This window comes from Gallus gallus, chromosome Z (assembly GCF_016699485.2).
Source record: "Gallus gallus isolate bGalGal1 chromosome Z, bGalGal1.mat.broiler.GRCg7b, whole genome shotgun sequence".
In the NCBI taxonomy this organism is placed as follows: domain Eukaryota; kingdom Metazoa; phylum Chordata; class Aves; order Galliformes; family Phasianidae; genus Gallus; species Gallus gallus.
In genome coordinates this window covers 30,275,802-30,290,515 of record NC_052572.1, presented here as the reverse complement: position 1 = coordinate 30,290,515, position 14,714 = coordinate 30,275,802, and positions in this window count along the sequence as shown.

The following is a 14,714-nucleotide window of genomic DNA, read 5'->3' as shown; positions in this document are numbered from 1 at the left end:
GGCTGTATTTCATAGAAAAGCAAAGACATAGTACGATGAATGAAACAGCCTAAAGATAAAGCACAGTCAGAATTTTGATCTCATCAAATAAAGCAAGCATCTGTCCTGGTATTTAAAAACAAACAAACAAAAAAAACTATTTGAAATTTATATTTGAAATTTATTGGATAAACTTAAGTAAAATGTCCAAAAGTTTAAATATATATATTTTTCTGTGCCTGGACACATCCTGAATAAATTATTGAGATTTATCTGGCATTACTATATTAGCACTATCCCTTTTCTGTGTATTCAAGGCTGAACTAATAATTTGCAAAATATTCTTATACACTTGATCAAGTTATTGGTTTTCTCTGTAGCAAGTGATGGATCAAGGAGTGGATTAACTATGTAATTATACAACTGCAAAAGTTACAGTCTTAAATGACACCTAGAAAGAATAAATGGAATAAGCAGCTGAAAATGGAATTTCCTCTTCATTTTTTTTTTTTTTTAATTCTTCTACATTTGCTTGAATGTATGTTTTAATTTGTAGATAGTTCTATTTGGAGCCAGGATTTGAACTTGATAATCCTTGTGGACCCTTTTAAACTCAGCATATTCTATGATTTTATAATGTAAAATGTCTATAATTCTGCTCATGTCATTGATAAGTTGAAATCTTCACCTTTTGAAAATATGCTCTGTTACTCCAAGTATATTCAAACATATATATATTTTTTTTCATTTTTAGCCAAAAGTTATGCACTTTCTGAGTCAAAGAACTGAGTGTACAGTTTATTAATTAAACAGCACCTACTCTGCCTTTTAGCCTTGCAGAGCAAAGCCAGAGATTTAGTACTGATATTTCTGAGCAGATAAATCAGGTGAAATGAATGGAAAGCATGCTTATAGAGAAAACCAGGGACTAGATTCTGGGAAAGGATGTGAAAGCGTTCTTACATTTTAAAGCCAAAGTGAAAATTTGCAGAAAGAAATCAAGGCTTTCATTTTGATGCCCATTCAGTGAAATTCTTTCAGTATATTACACTTACATTACACTTGTGACTTAGTAAAATTTGAAGATCTGAATTGGACTCAGATACACTACAGTCTGGAGAATGATAATAGTATTGGAATTACAAGCTCTGAAAGTGTACTGAATACAGTAATCTTTGAGGCAATCACAGTGTCTCTCTTGTGTACTCCAAAATTACTTAACAGCACCATTTATGCAAAATGATTTATACAGTTAATTTATGTTTAAAAGGTCTAATTACTTCACAAAACTGACATCAGAATAATATACTTAATTATTTTAAATTATAAAGGAGGGATTTTGGAGATTTCTTTGATACCAGCTAGGATGAAATATAATGTGGTAGTTTCTGTTTTTTACATGAAGATTTTAAATAATAATGTATTAAAAAAAAAAAAAAAAAGCAGTGCCAAGACTTTCCAAGGTTATGAAAGATAAAAATTAATAGCTGTTTTGCATGATTACGTGTAATTTTTGTTTATATAGTTGAATAAGTTTTGTGTGCTTGTATAAATTTAAGGTGTTATAAGGACCAATTCTTAATGGAAGCTTCAAGTCTTTGAAGCGTTCAGGTACAAGCCTTAGTATTTTCAGTAAATATTAATCTACTGTTTATCTACTAATGAATCCTTACTATCTTTACTACAATCTACTAATGAATTTTAAAATCTATTAAAATTCAGATATACTGACATGCAAATCATGTTGTAGTGGTCAACTGGACTGACTGGATAGCTGGACTAAGGCCAATAGGATAAATAAAGTTCAAAAATACCAAGAGCCTGGTCCTGCAATTTGGCCACAACAACCCCAGCCAATGCTACAGGTTTGGGGCAAAGTGGTTGGAAGACTGTGTAGAGGAGGCTGCACATGAGCTATCAATGTACCTACGTGTCCAAGAAGGCCAATGGCATCCTGGTTTGTATCAGAGATAGTGCTGTCAGCAGGAGCAAGGGAGTGATCATCCTTCTGTAGTCAGTTCTGATGAGGACACACCTACAGTACTGTGTTCAGTTTTGGGCCCCTCACTAGAACAATGACACTAAGGCCCTGGAGCATGTCCAGAGAAGGACAATGAAGCTGTTGAGGGGTCTGGAGCACAAACCTTATGAGGGACAAGTGAGGGAGCTAAGATTATTTTGTCTGGAGGAGGCTCAGGGGAGGCGTTATTGCTCTCTATAGCTACCTGAATGGAGGTTGCAGTGAGGTCAGCCTCTTCTCCTATGTAACTATCAATAGGACTAGAGGGAATGGCCTCAAGTTGTGCCATGGGAGATTCAGACTGGACATTAGGAAATAATTCTTTTCCAAGAGAATGGTTAGGTGCTGGAATGTGTTGCCCAGCGAGAGAGTGGAGTCACTGTCTCTGGAAGTGTTTGAGAAATGTATAGACATTATGCTGAGGGTTGTGATTTAGTGGGAGATATTGGTGATAGATGGATGGTTGGACTGGATGATCTTAAAGGTCTTTTCCAACCTTGGTGATTCTGTAATATTCCATGATATTCTCTCTGCAATTACCTTCTCTCTCTTTTGCTGGTTAGTTAATAGTATCAGATAATTATGTATATAATGTGTAAGTATCTCATGTATAATTATACACATTTTTTATCTTGAAATTATAGTTAAATTAGAATTTTATACTGTTGGTGTTGTGTGAATTTATGACAAAATATTGGAACCAATATATGGATATTCAAATTCTGATAGTCTATTGCTGTGCACATCATTATTTAGTCTGTATTGAATACTTAGCAACATACCAAGACAGGAGAGGTGAATTTAGTGTCAACAAAGATAGTGGAGTGCAAGTTTCTAAACCATCAGGAGGAGAAAGATTCTGAAAAACAAATGTTTTCTGTTTTTACTATTTAGATCCACAGAGACATGTGACCAGTTCAAAACAGGCTGAATTCTCTCAAGCAAGTGATTAAAGCTTTTCCCAGATTTAGTCTCATGAATGAGCTGGGCCAACTGTGTTTCTGTTATATTTCTGTTGATATATTTGTGGTTGTTTTGTTTGTTTTTGTTGTTATTGTTAACTTTTTTCTTTGTTTGTTTTGTTTTGCTTCATAATGTCAGAGTCATATGTAAATGGAAGACATAATGTGAAAATTCATTATGTTTATCTGTCAACTTCATTGTATCCATTGTACCCATTGACGATTTTAGCAAAAGTGAAATAGCCTGGAATTAATATGAAAGAACATAAAAATCACTTTATATAAATTTACTTCAGAATGGATTTAATAGAGTGGAAGGTCTTTGAGTTTCTCAACATATTATTAATGCTCAAATAGTCTTTATGGACTTATGTATAATGACTAATTCAGCATGTTTAATTCACGTACTGTTGGATTTCATATGTGGTGAGTTTCTTTGCCTGTTGGCTTATATATAAGAAGATCAAACATAAAAACAAACAAGAAAAGAAACAAACAAAAAAAACCTGTAAATTTTAAAAATCACGTGAAATTTCCATGAATATTCATATTGTTTGGATTAGTCATGCAAACCACATTATAATATATTCCCTGATTAAATGGTGCAAGGCATTCATATGCAAGTATAAAATTTTAAAATTCAGTGTCTATGCAATGTCCACATAAAAACTGTGAAATTATCAGTCAGATATTATTTATAATGAAGGATAATTGAGCTTTAGCAGGCAAGTCAGGATAGACTCTGTCTTTATCTCTCTAGACTCAGCAAGAAACTTTTGTGTATTAGCAGAAGCAATTTAATACTTTGCAATGAAGTGTTATCCCTTTGGAATAAAAGTAAATGGTAAAAATCTACTTCAAAGATTCCAGCACAGTGCATATTAAAGACAGCATTTGTCCTTTAGAGTGATCACAACGAAATGCATTGAGTTGACTGAAGAATCTGTGAAGACAAGTTTCTTTCTGAAACATCTGAAGTCAAAATGTGCATATGGAATGTGCAAATGCATTAATAAGAAGGGATGAACCCCAGGTGTTCCAAACTTTTCATTTCTTTTGATTGATGGTGTTAATGTGTATCTGTCACTGTCTTTTATTTTACTATAAGGTGTATAGAATCTGAAAATGCAATCAAAATACCAAGTATTTCAGCATTATTATTATTATTATTATTTAGGTTAAAAGCAACACAAAGCAAAACAAATCAAAGCAATAGCAATTCAGTCTCTGGGATTGCTAGTTTTTTAATAGGAGCTGTAGTATCAGTTTCCTAAATTTCATCTCTTCAAATAACTGAAATACTATAGTGCTGCTAAGATTTGCTGATATAGATTAGAAAACACACTGATGAATTCCAAGCTGTAAGTCTTTTTTCTGTGTTCTGCTCAGAAAGTCTAGGTATCAAATGAAACAGTTCAGAAGTTATAAATTGTCATGTTTAGCTCATCAATGAGCTACTTGAGTTGTCCTCTGCTGGAAAATGTTAGACGATATGCATTTGTTTTTTTGTTTGGTTGGTTGTTTGGCTTTTTGTTTGTTTTGTTTGTTTGATTGATTTGTTTTTGGTTTTCTTTTTTTTTTTTGAAGTATATTTTTTCTTATATACTATTTTATATAGTATATTCAAAATATTTTTTGAAGTATATCATTCAAATGATATGTGTGTATATGAAATTTACTTAAACTTGATCTTATCCACATTTTAATCCCAAGTTTTCTCTATGTTTAAGTATAATTATAATCCTAATATTGCAATGGAATTTCAATTTTAAGTGATTTGTCATTTAAACTTTCATTTAATATTTTGAATACTAACCATATATCAGAGATTTTTCAAAAGATGATCTTAATGTCTTCTCTCCATACTGTTTTTGTTTTGTTGTTGTTGTTGTTGTTTTAATAATCAGTTCTCCAGTTTATTCATTATTCTATCCTATTTTTCTCTGTTCATCTCTATGTTTTGTGTCACCTTATATTCTATCAAATTCTATCCTAAAATTTTGGAATTGTTCCTGATACTTTGTGTAATAATTTAGGGCTTTTCTTCTACATATAGGACCAAGAATGTTCAAATAATGAGAATGGTACAGAAATCCTCAGTGAAGTGGAATGAGTACTTGCTTATCAGTGTAATCTGCAAGACAACAGGCTGGCCATGAGCCAGCAATGTGCTCTTGTGTCCAAGAAAGCCAGTGGTTTCATGCGGTGCACGCGGTGGCCAGCAGGGTGAGAGGTGATCCTCCTTGAAATGCTTTGTAGATAACTTTCTGATGAAGGGAGTGGAGGAGCCGACAAGAAGTGTGCTTCTGGACCTTGTTCTTAATAACAAGGAATGTCTGGTTACGGATGTAAAGGCTGGGGACAGCCTGTGATGCTGTGAACAGAAGTTAGTAGAGTTCAGAATCTTGTGTGGAAGAAGCAAAGCAAAAAGTAGAATTACAGCCCTGTTCTTCAGGATAGCCAATTTTGTTCTCTTCAAGAAACAACTTGTAAGTATCCCATGGGCTAGAGCAGACATATGCAACATGTGGTCTGCAGGATACATGCAGTCAGGGATGACGCGCAGTGCAACCTGCCCCTTGCCTAGCACTATAAAAGCAGATTTTTACAGTGGTGTGGCCCTGGGCACACAGCAATTGCTCAGCAACAGCTGAACTGTCAGTGTGCTCCTATTAACATTGTGACAACTGAAACTAGGGCACTGGCAGGGCAGCGCTGTACAGTGCTTTCTGAAGTGGTGGCAAATAATTATATGCATTTTGGCTAAACTGAAAGCTATGAACAGTAAAGAACATGCAACTGTGCTTTCCATTTTAGAAAAGGAGTTTGATAGTAGATTTCAAGATCACACACACACCAAAAAAGAAAAAAAAAATCAATTTATGTTTGTATGTTTGCAACACAGTTGCAGTTAATATAAACATATTATCTGCAAATTTTCAAATTGAATGTATTTCAAGTGGAATTTTAGAGTTTCAATTGGATATACAGATTCATGTCTCCTTACTAAACTTTCATAAGATTCTTCTTAACAGAGAAAAATGTGCTTCGCTTCATAATCACATGTTATCTGTGTCATCACTTTTTGGTAGTATGCACATTTGTGGACAGTTGTCAAGGATGAAGTAGGGAAGAGTAACATTTTATCAAAATCTCTAATGAACACCCTGAGAACTCAATAAGGATTGCAGCCATTTCCACTGAACAAGACTGATGTATTAGTTTCACAAAGACAAGGTCGAATATCCCGCTAGTTTTACATTTATAATAATTTCATCATAAGAAAGAATAGGCATCAGCCGATTTGCAAAAAATGAATATTTGAAAAAAAAAAAAAAGATATTCTGATCCATGTGTTCAATTCTCTAGCATCTTTTGCAGTTCTAAAATACAAATACAAACTAGATGTAAGTACAATGTACACATAGTCTGAAACTCATGTGTACCAGCAAAATTTTGCTTAGTTGAAAACGTTTTCCACTGCTTACCCAAATTCACTTTATTTCAGCATCTAAATTTTGCCATCTACATACATTTTTCTACAGATTGTGTAAAGTTTAATTTGAAAATCATTTCTAGAATCTGTTCTCTCATGCATTTAACACTGTTGACTATTTTGTCCTTTATTAACACTGCTGGTAACTGACTGACACCGAGGACTTCAATATTGTGCTGCCATTTCTCCAGTGGTAGATGAGATTCATTTACTCTCCTCTGAGCTTCTGACCATTTTCCTGCATGCCAACAAAGGTATTTGTCCACATAAGTGCTGATGTCTGTAGACCTTATGTGAGTCTAATGTGTCCAGTAATTTCATAGGGCTCCCTATTTCTCATGTACTCCCATGTTTTCATGTTTGTTTGTTTGTTTGTTTGTTTTTGTTTGTTTGTTTTTCCAAATTAGGCTCAAGATTATGTTTAATTCTTGTTTTTATTTTGTGTTATTTTTACTTCTTGTTGTTTTTTTTCTTGACATTTGAGCCATGTACCATTTTTGCCCATCAGAATTCTGTTTAAAAAGATAAATAGATTTAGAAACTACAGTTTATCTGAAGCAAGAAAGGCATAGAATGCTATTAGAAATTACCTGTCCTCATATTCAGACCTCTGTTTCATTAAATTTGACAACACAAGTTTTATTTTCAGAGTATTGTAAAGCTTTTGCTGATGTTCTGACTGCTTTTCATTATTGTCTACTAATGTGGCCTCTTTCATACATTCTTTGTAAGGCCATTTACAAGGGCAAGTTGAAAGAAAATAGTACTAGATCAGTTTTCCTCAATTAGAAGACCTATTTGCTTGGCATGAGAGCCAGTAGGTACTTCCATATACTGATAAGGAATGTCAAGTATTTTTATAAATAAAACTTACTTTCTAAACTCTATGATACATGGAAATCCTTGTGTAGAGAAGATACTTGTTTTAGAAGAAATTGCTTCCTCTCAGTGTTTCCCAACTTTTTAAATGTATATTTATTCCTTCATTTTTTGGGAGCAACTTAAGGTCATCTACTGCCACACAAGACAACCGTTTATATCAGTCAACTTCCTAATCTACTGAATAAACTTTGGTTCTGAGATTAGTAACAGGGTATGACTCCCATTCTTTCATTCATACAGAATCATTAACTCCTTCATACAAATAACACAGTGTATTTTTTAACTATTATTTGCTTATAAAATTTTGACTGAGAAAGCCTTTTACGAAAAGCATAATTCTTGAAAAATAAATGTGATGTCAACCAAATTTTAAGTCACTTTGTTTGTTTGTTTGTTTGTTTTGTTTTACATTAGTAATGGTTATGTTGTGATCTGTAAAATTACCAAAGACTGGCTAGGAGGTTTTTTTTTGTTGTTTTGTTTTGGTTTTTTTGTTTTTTGTTTTTTTTTTTTTGTTGTTGTTGTTTTGTTTTGTTTTTTTTTACACTAGAGATTTTTAATTCTTTTAATTATTTTAATTAAGAATATAATTCCTTAAAAAGTGCTAGCACTGCAATCTTTTATATTTGGGACATGTAACTATTTGCAAGATAGTAAACTAATCAAATGTAAAAATCCCTATTACTTTTATATTACTGTTGGTTGATTTTTTGTGCAAACCTCATGCAGAGAGGTAGTTGTATTTATAACGGAAAAAAAGCCCTTAGGGTCTTTTGTTTGTGACTTTTATGATTTCCACTTTTTGTAAGAATTTCTGCTAAATCCATCACAAAAATGAGTAATACATGGTCACTAGTTACAGTCATATATGATAGCCTTCTCAGATCTATTCTCTGTACAGGATGAAAACTGGAACTAGTTAGTCCCATGATACTGATTTTATCCCATAGAGATTTTCAGAAAATAGTATATAGACTGTTTTTATAATGACTGGATAGGTAATTTACACAGCATTTACCTGTGCAACATGGTAATAAATGCAATAATGCATTTAAGGACAGAATATAGCATTATAAAATCATATAAGATAAGTAGTAAAATGCAGCAAAATAATAACATATGCAATACATTTTCAATGATGACTTTTCATAATGGTCTCCTTTCTGAAATAGTGAATTATAGAATCATAAAATTGCTTGGACTGAAGTGGACCTTAAAGATCATCTAGTTCCAACTCTCTATCATGAGCAGGGTTGTCACTCTCTCAATCAGGCTGCTGAGAGTCTCATTCAATGTGAACACCTAAATATTGATGTCAATAAGATATTTTTGAAACTTAACATTTAAACATCATTAAAATAGAAGTCAAATACTGACATATTTTTACAGTGGTAGTGGCTGCATGTTTCAGTGTTTCACTCTTCATTGAAAAATAAATTGTATATGTATTTAGTTGTGTAACTGTAGGTGATGTAATGTTTCAACTTCCTGTGAAGGATACTATATACACTGTCTAGCAGTTAAATTAAATGTAATTCCTCACAGAAGGTTGAAAACATATATAATACTTAGTATGATATAAAAAGATGTCTTCTTTTGCCTCTGCATAACAGTGTTGTGTTGTTCTAGTGCATTACATGAGCTTTTAATGCAAGAGACAATTGCAGTAGCAGGAGTGATGTTGCACCACTGAACTAGATGTTTTCCAGTACTGCAAATGAGAATTAAGAACTATATATACTTTCCATATATTGCAAGATAGTATTCAGAGTGAAGGTCTTAAAATGTTAATGTTAGCAAACTCAGCAATAGACTGTGTAGCCAGTTAGAACTTCCTGGATTTTGATTCTATGTTGGGTGAGATTTCACCCTGTGAACAATTTAAGTCTTCTTGAAACTGATTCTTTTCTTCTTCCTCCAGCAACTGTGTATATTTTTCTCTTGTGAAAAATGTGACGGAATTATGTAAAGACACTGAGTAAAACATCGATTCTCATGTCATACTTTGCTCATGATAGAAATTAGAAAGTATTTTAAAGTACATATTTTCAAACTATGTTAAGAAGCTATTCTTGAGTAATAAAACTGTCTTTCTGACCTCTTCAGACAGTTTCATAATGGGAGAATGTTGCCCTAGTTTCCCTCCGTGGGTATGACTTTCATACAAACTTCTCTTTCTACAACTTACCTTCAGAAAGTTTTAATGATTTTTTTTTTCTCTTATTCTCAAGAATAACTCTAGGTTCCATTTTATGTTTTATTTATTTGTTTGTCTTTTATTCATTTACATCTTCTTCCCAAGAAGGTATCAAGTGCATTTTTTGGAAGTGAGATAGGACATTAAATATCTCCTTGGGACAGAATATTTGTTCTTTATTAAATCCACAAGTAAACATTAATAAAATAGAGATGTGGAATACTACCCTTTTCCTAAAAGTTCAGGGTGACCATCAGCGAAGCAGACATTGTATCTAACATTTTTCTTCCCTACCATTAATGCCTCTTCAATTTACTAAAGTCATAGGACTAGGGCAGAAATAATTTTGACTTCAAGTGATATATTTGATAAAAGCTCTACATAGAATTTCATTGTTAAGTGGGTGCTTTGATATTAAGATACATAATGGCAAATTCTGAGAGAATTTTTTAATGTACTTTAAAAACTAAGTCCTTGATTTTAAATTTTCTTTTTTATTATATCTCTTCATATTTTGATTCAAAGCTATGTTATCATGCATTCTTGAACAAATGCACAGTTAACTAAATCAATTGAAAGTGAAAATTGTGTATTTTTAATGAGATGATATAATAGGATTTTTAAATAATTTCTTAAAATATGTTAAATTTAAAGCTGCCCAGAATGTCACAAAATTCATCTGCATGCTATATCATAGAATAGCCTGGGTTGAAGAGGACCTCAAAGATCTTATAGTTTCAACCCCCCTCCTATGTGCAGGGTTACCAACCACTAGACCAGGCTGCCCAGAGCCACATCTAGCCTGGACTTGAATGCCTCCAGGATGGGGCATCCACAACCTCCTTGGGCAACCTGATCCAGTGCATCACCACCCTCTGTGTGAAAAACTTCCTCCTAATATCTAAATCTTCCCTGTCTTAGTTTAAAACCATTCCCCCTTGTCCTATCACTATCCACCCTCGTAAACAGCGATTGTCCCTCCTGTTTATATGCTCCCTTCAAGTACTGGAAGGCCACAGTGAGATCTCTCCGGAGCCTTCTCTTCTCCATGCTAAACAAGCCCATTTCCCTCAACCTTTCCTCATAGGAGAGGTGCTCCAGCACTCTGATCGTCTTAGTGGCCCTTCTCTGGACCCACTCCAAGAGCTCTGCATCCTTCTTGTGCTGAAGGCCTCAGGCCTGGACACAGTACTCCGGATGGGGCCTCACAAGAGCTGAGTAGAGGGGGACAAACGCCTCCCTCTCCCTGCTGGTCACCCATTTTTTAATGCAGCCCAGAACACAGTTGGACTTCTAGTCTGCAAGCGCACACTGCTGGCTCATGTCCAGCTTCTCATCTACCAGGACCCTCACGTCCTTCTCCACATGGCTTGTCTCTAAGAGTTATTTTCCCCCAGTCTGTATAGATACTTGGAATTGGCCTGGCCCAAGTGCAACAGCTTGCGTTTAGTCTTGTTGAACCTCATTAAGTTCACATGGGCCCATTTTTCCAGCCTACCCAGGTTCCTCTGGATGGCTTCCATTTCCTCTAATGTTTTGGCTGCACCGCTCAGCTTGGTGTCTCTGCAAACTTGCTGAGGTTGCACTTGATTCAATCATCTATGTCATTGATAAAGATGTTGAAAAGCACCGGTCCAGACCAACCCTTCAGGGATACTCCACCATTTATCACAACCCTTTGGCTGCATCTAGCCAATTAGTTCCTAATCTGTTGGACAGTCCATCCTTCAAATGCACACCTCTCCAATTTAGAAAGAAGGATGTGATGAGGGGCTGTGTCAAAGGCTTTGCAGAGGTCCAGGTAAATGCTTTATATAAGGTGCTATATACTATATATAAGAAAAAGTAGAAGTATGACATTTTCACAGTTTTTATTTCTCTGTTCTCTCTATTTAATGGATTTTATTTATTTATTTATTTATTTATTTTAATAGTTCTTTCACCAAAATATATAAACTTCTAGTCCTTTACTCCAGCATCTAGGAAAATATGAAACTGTTTGAGAGAGGTAAGGACTTTGCTAACAGAGCTGTATTTTGGATGACAGTGAACCTGAAAGTAAACTTAACTGAAAATTTTTCAGGATTCTTAAACTAAGTACCTCTCAGGGCATAAAAAATTGGGAGATATGTAACAGTTACTAGTGTACAATACCCAGGATACTCAATGACAGGTATATTGCAGACATTAATTAAGTTAACAGAGGTGAAATCTTGCCAGCTACTGAACATTCCATACAACCTAATAATAGCAACTCCCTCTCAATCATTTTTAACAATAACAAAATTTCAAGATGTGTATCTAACTTCATCAGAGGAACCAATTAAGTATTTGTGATGTCTGTTTCTCTGCAGTGTTCAAGAACAAGTGTATCATTAGAGCATTTAAAGTGTTGTGTCAGCAGGAAATAGAACAATAGCTGCAAGGAAAAAAAAATCACAAAGCATACAGCCATTACATGCTTTTTGTTCTGAGTGTAGCATTCCTGTTATTTATTCATTCATTTATTTATTTACTTACTTACTTTTATGCAAGGGATGAATGAAAGATAATTTAAGTCACACAAGATTTATGAGAGCATCTGTAAGTAGACATGATTGCCAATGCTACGTTCTCACTTCTACTCAATTCTTTTCATTTATTTTTTTTTTAGAAATAAAACTTAATCTATTTAGATTATCTCCAGGAAACTTCTAAAAAGTATAAAATCACATAAATATGAAGCAAAATAACCATTATTCTGTTCCATTTTTAGATGTTTGGAGCAAGCAGGATTTGTCTGTGTTAGGATCTCTGAAACACACAACAGTGTTAATTTCTCTCTCTCTCTCTCTTTTTTTTTTTTTTTTAATCTTAGAATCTGAATCCCCATTTTGCTTAGATTAAACACTCTTAGAAAATTTGTCTAAGTCATATGAATCTAATACTTACATCAGATCCTTCCATCTTCCTATTTCAAATCAATTGAATGTACTCTTTTTTTTCTATGTTGCTGGATAATAGTAAATGTAGAAATAACCATTCCTCAATATGCCTCAAGTGTAGTTAGAGTAAGAGCCTGTCTTTCTCTGTTTCAAATAAAAGGTTCTTAGTTAAAATGATAAAAGAAACAAGTAAGGTATAGAATGGCACACTGTTCCAGAAATGCGAGGACTCCGTAAAGTAGCCCACAGGAAATGCTATCTTTGACCTAACAAGTACACCTGCACTTATTGCAATTTCTTTGATTATTTGTTTGTTTATTTATTTATTTACCCCTGTTAGATACAATTCTAATTGGAGAAGGGATGGAGCAACTTTCTACTACTGTCATAAGGGACTATAAATATCCATTCTAGGTAAAAAAAAGCTGAGCCAGTATTACGTCAAGAAACTGGTGTAAAACACTGAGGTGGTTCAAGTGAAATATATCTTCATAAACATTCTGAAGATTGATTTTTTGTAACTGGACATAGCAAAGAGTGCTTAAAGCAGCAGCTAGAAATGGAAATTTCATCTGTAATGCAACAAAGAGCATGCTATCTCTGCACTTTTTAATTTAATTAATCTCTCATGGATTCTGAATTAAATTACAATGAAATAACTCCACTGAGTCTATCACAATAACAGTCTTTTCTATTAAAACATTCTATTTAGATTTCTGAGAACTGTGTGTAGAATATTCCAGAAGACTGAAATGTTTTTGAGGGACAAAATGCAAATTTAATCCTTGAATTCAGGGAAAATAAATACATAAATAATCCTGTTCAAATCTGAGTGAGGTAGTGGAATCATGTACAGTTGATTTTATGTGTAGGAAAGTTTACAGAAGTAAGGTGGGTTAAAGTTAGGAGTCATATTAAAACTGTGCATGTCTTGTATTATCATTTCTCCATCAATGGTTTATATGTTAATTATATGTTAGTTTGTGGTTTTTTTCGGGGTAGAAATGTATAACATTGTCCTCCAACTTAAAGTTAGAATAAAAATAATTTCAGAAATGTAAGTTGCTAACTAATGAAATGCTTTATTTGTGGAATAATCTAGCTTTGCAAGTCATGTGCTTTAAGGACTATCTAAAGAGTAGAACAAGAAAATAATAATAATAATAATAACGATGATAATAATAATAATAATAATAATAATGAAGGATAAGAGACTCATTAAGATATGTTGATTCCAGAGCACTACTTGATGAGAGCAAAAAAACTTTAGCAATTAAGTTAGACTGATAGCATCTTAATTGTACCATAATTTGTTGCAACAGAGAAAGACATTGATTCCTGTAAAAAAAATTTGATAATATTTATGGAGATTAACTTCTTTATCAATATGCATGTTAATCACTACTTTGTTCATAGGGAAAAGAATAATACTTTCATCAGTAATTTGAGATGTAATTGGAATTATCCAAGAATCAAATTCTAACCAAGGTGATTTTTTGTTTGTTTGTTTGTTTGATTTCCTACTTTCACCTACTTTCTTGGGATAGTTTCAAAGCCTTTCACAGTGAGTTCATTTGCTTACAAGCAAATAACTGGTAGCCCTGTGCATTGGATTGAGTCCTCTCTGCAGGACATATTATCTTGTGGGGCAGGTTCTCTTTGGAGTTAAAATCTTAGGAAAACTTCTAATTTTGTCTGTACTCGATTATCATAGAATTTTTATTTTTTTCAAGAGAATTCTATTCAGTAATGTCCATCATTGGCAGCTTTCCATGAACGTGAATTGTGTTTATGTCTGATTTAAGAAGCTTTTTTTTTTTTTTTAATGTTTCTTTGTTTCCAAAGACCAGCAGTTCTGTTGTGTCTGTAAAATTCACAGATTCTGACACTAATTTTTAAAATACCATTGAATAGATCCACATTTAATTAGGTACCCAAGAAGCAAAACTTCAGCATATGGTTCAAATGCTGCAATAATTCTTGTTCCTTAGTGTTGTTTGAAATATAGTAGCTCAAGTGTGATTAAGATAGCACATAATTTTGTAACTCCACAAAAATAAAGATTTAGAATTTAAATTTCTAAAATATAGTTCATGTCCGCAAGTTACAGGTCTACTCCTACTGAATAATTCCAGGACTTTGTAAGCTGCATTGTGCAAAGTGTGGAAAAAAATGTGTGAAGGCATAACATCTTTATCAGTGCTGCATTTCTAAGTGGAGTTGGATCTGACTGATGTTTAGTTTTGCTTGTGTG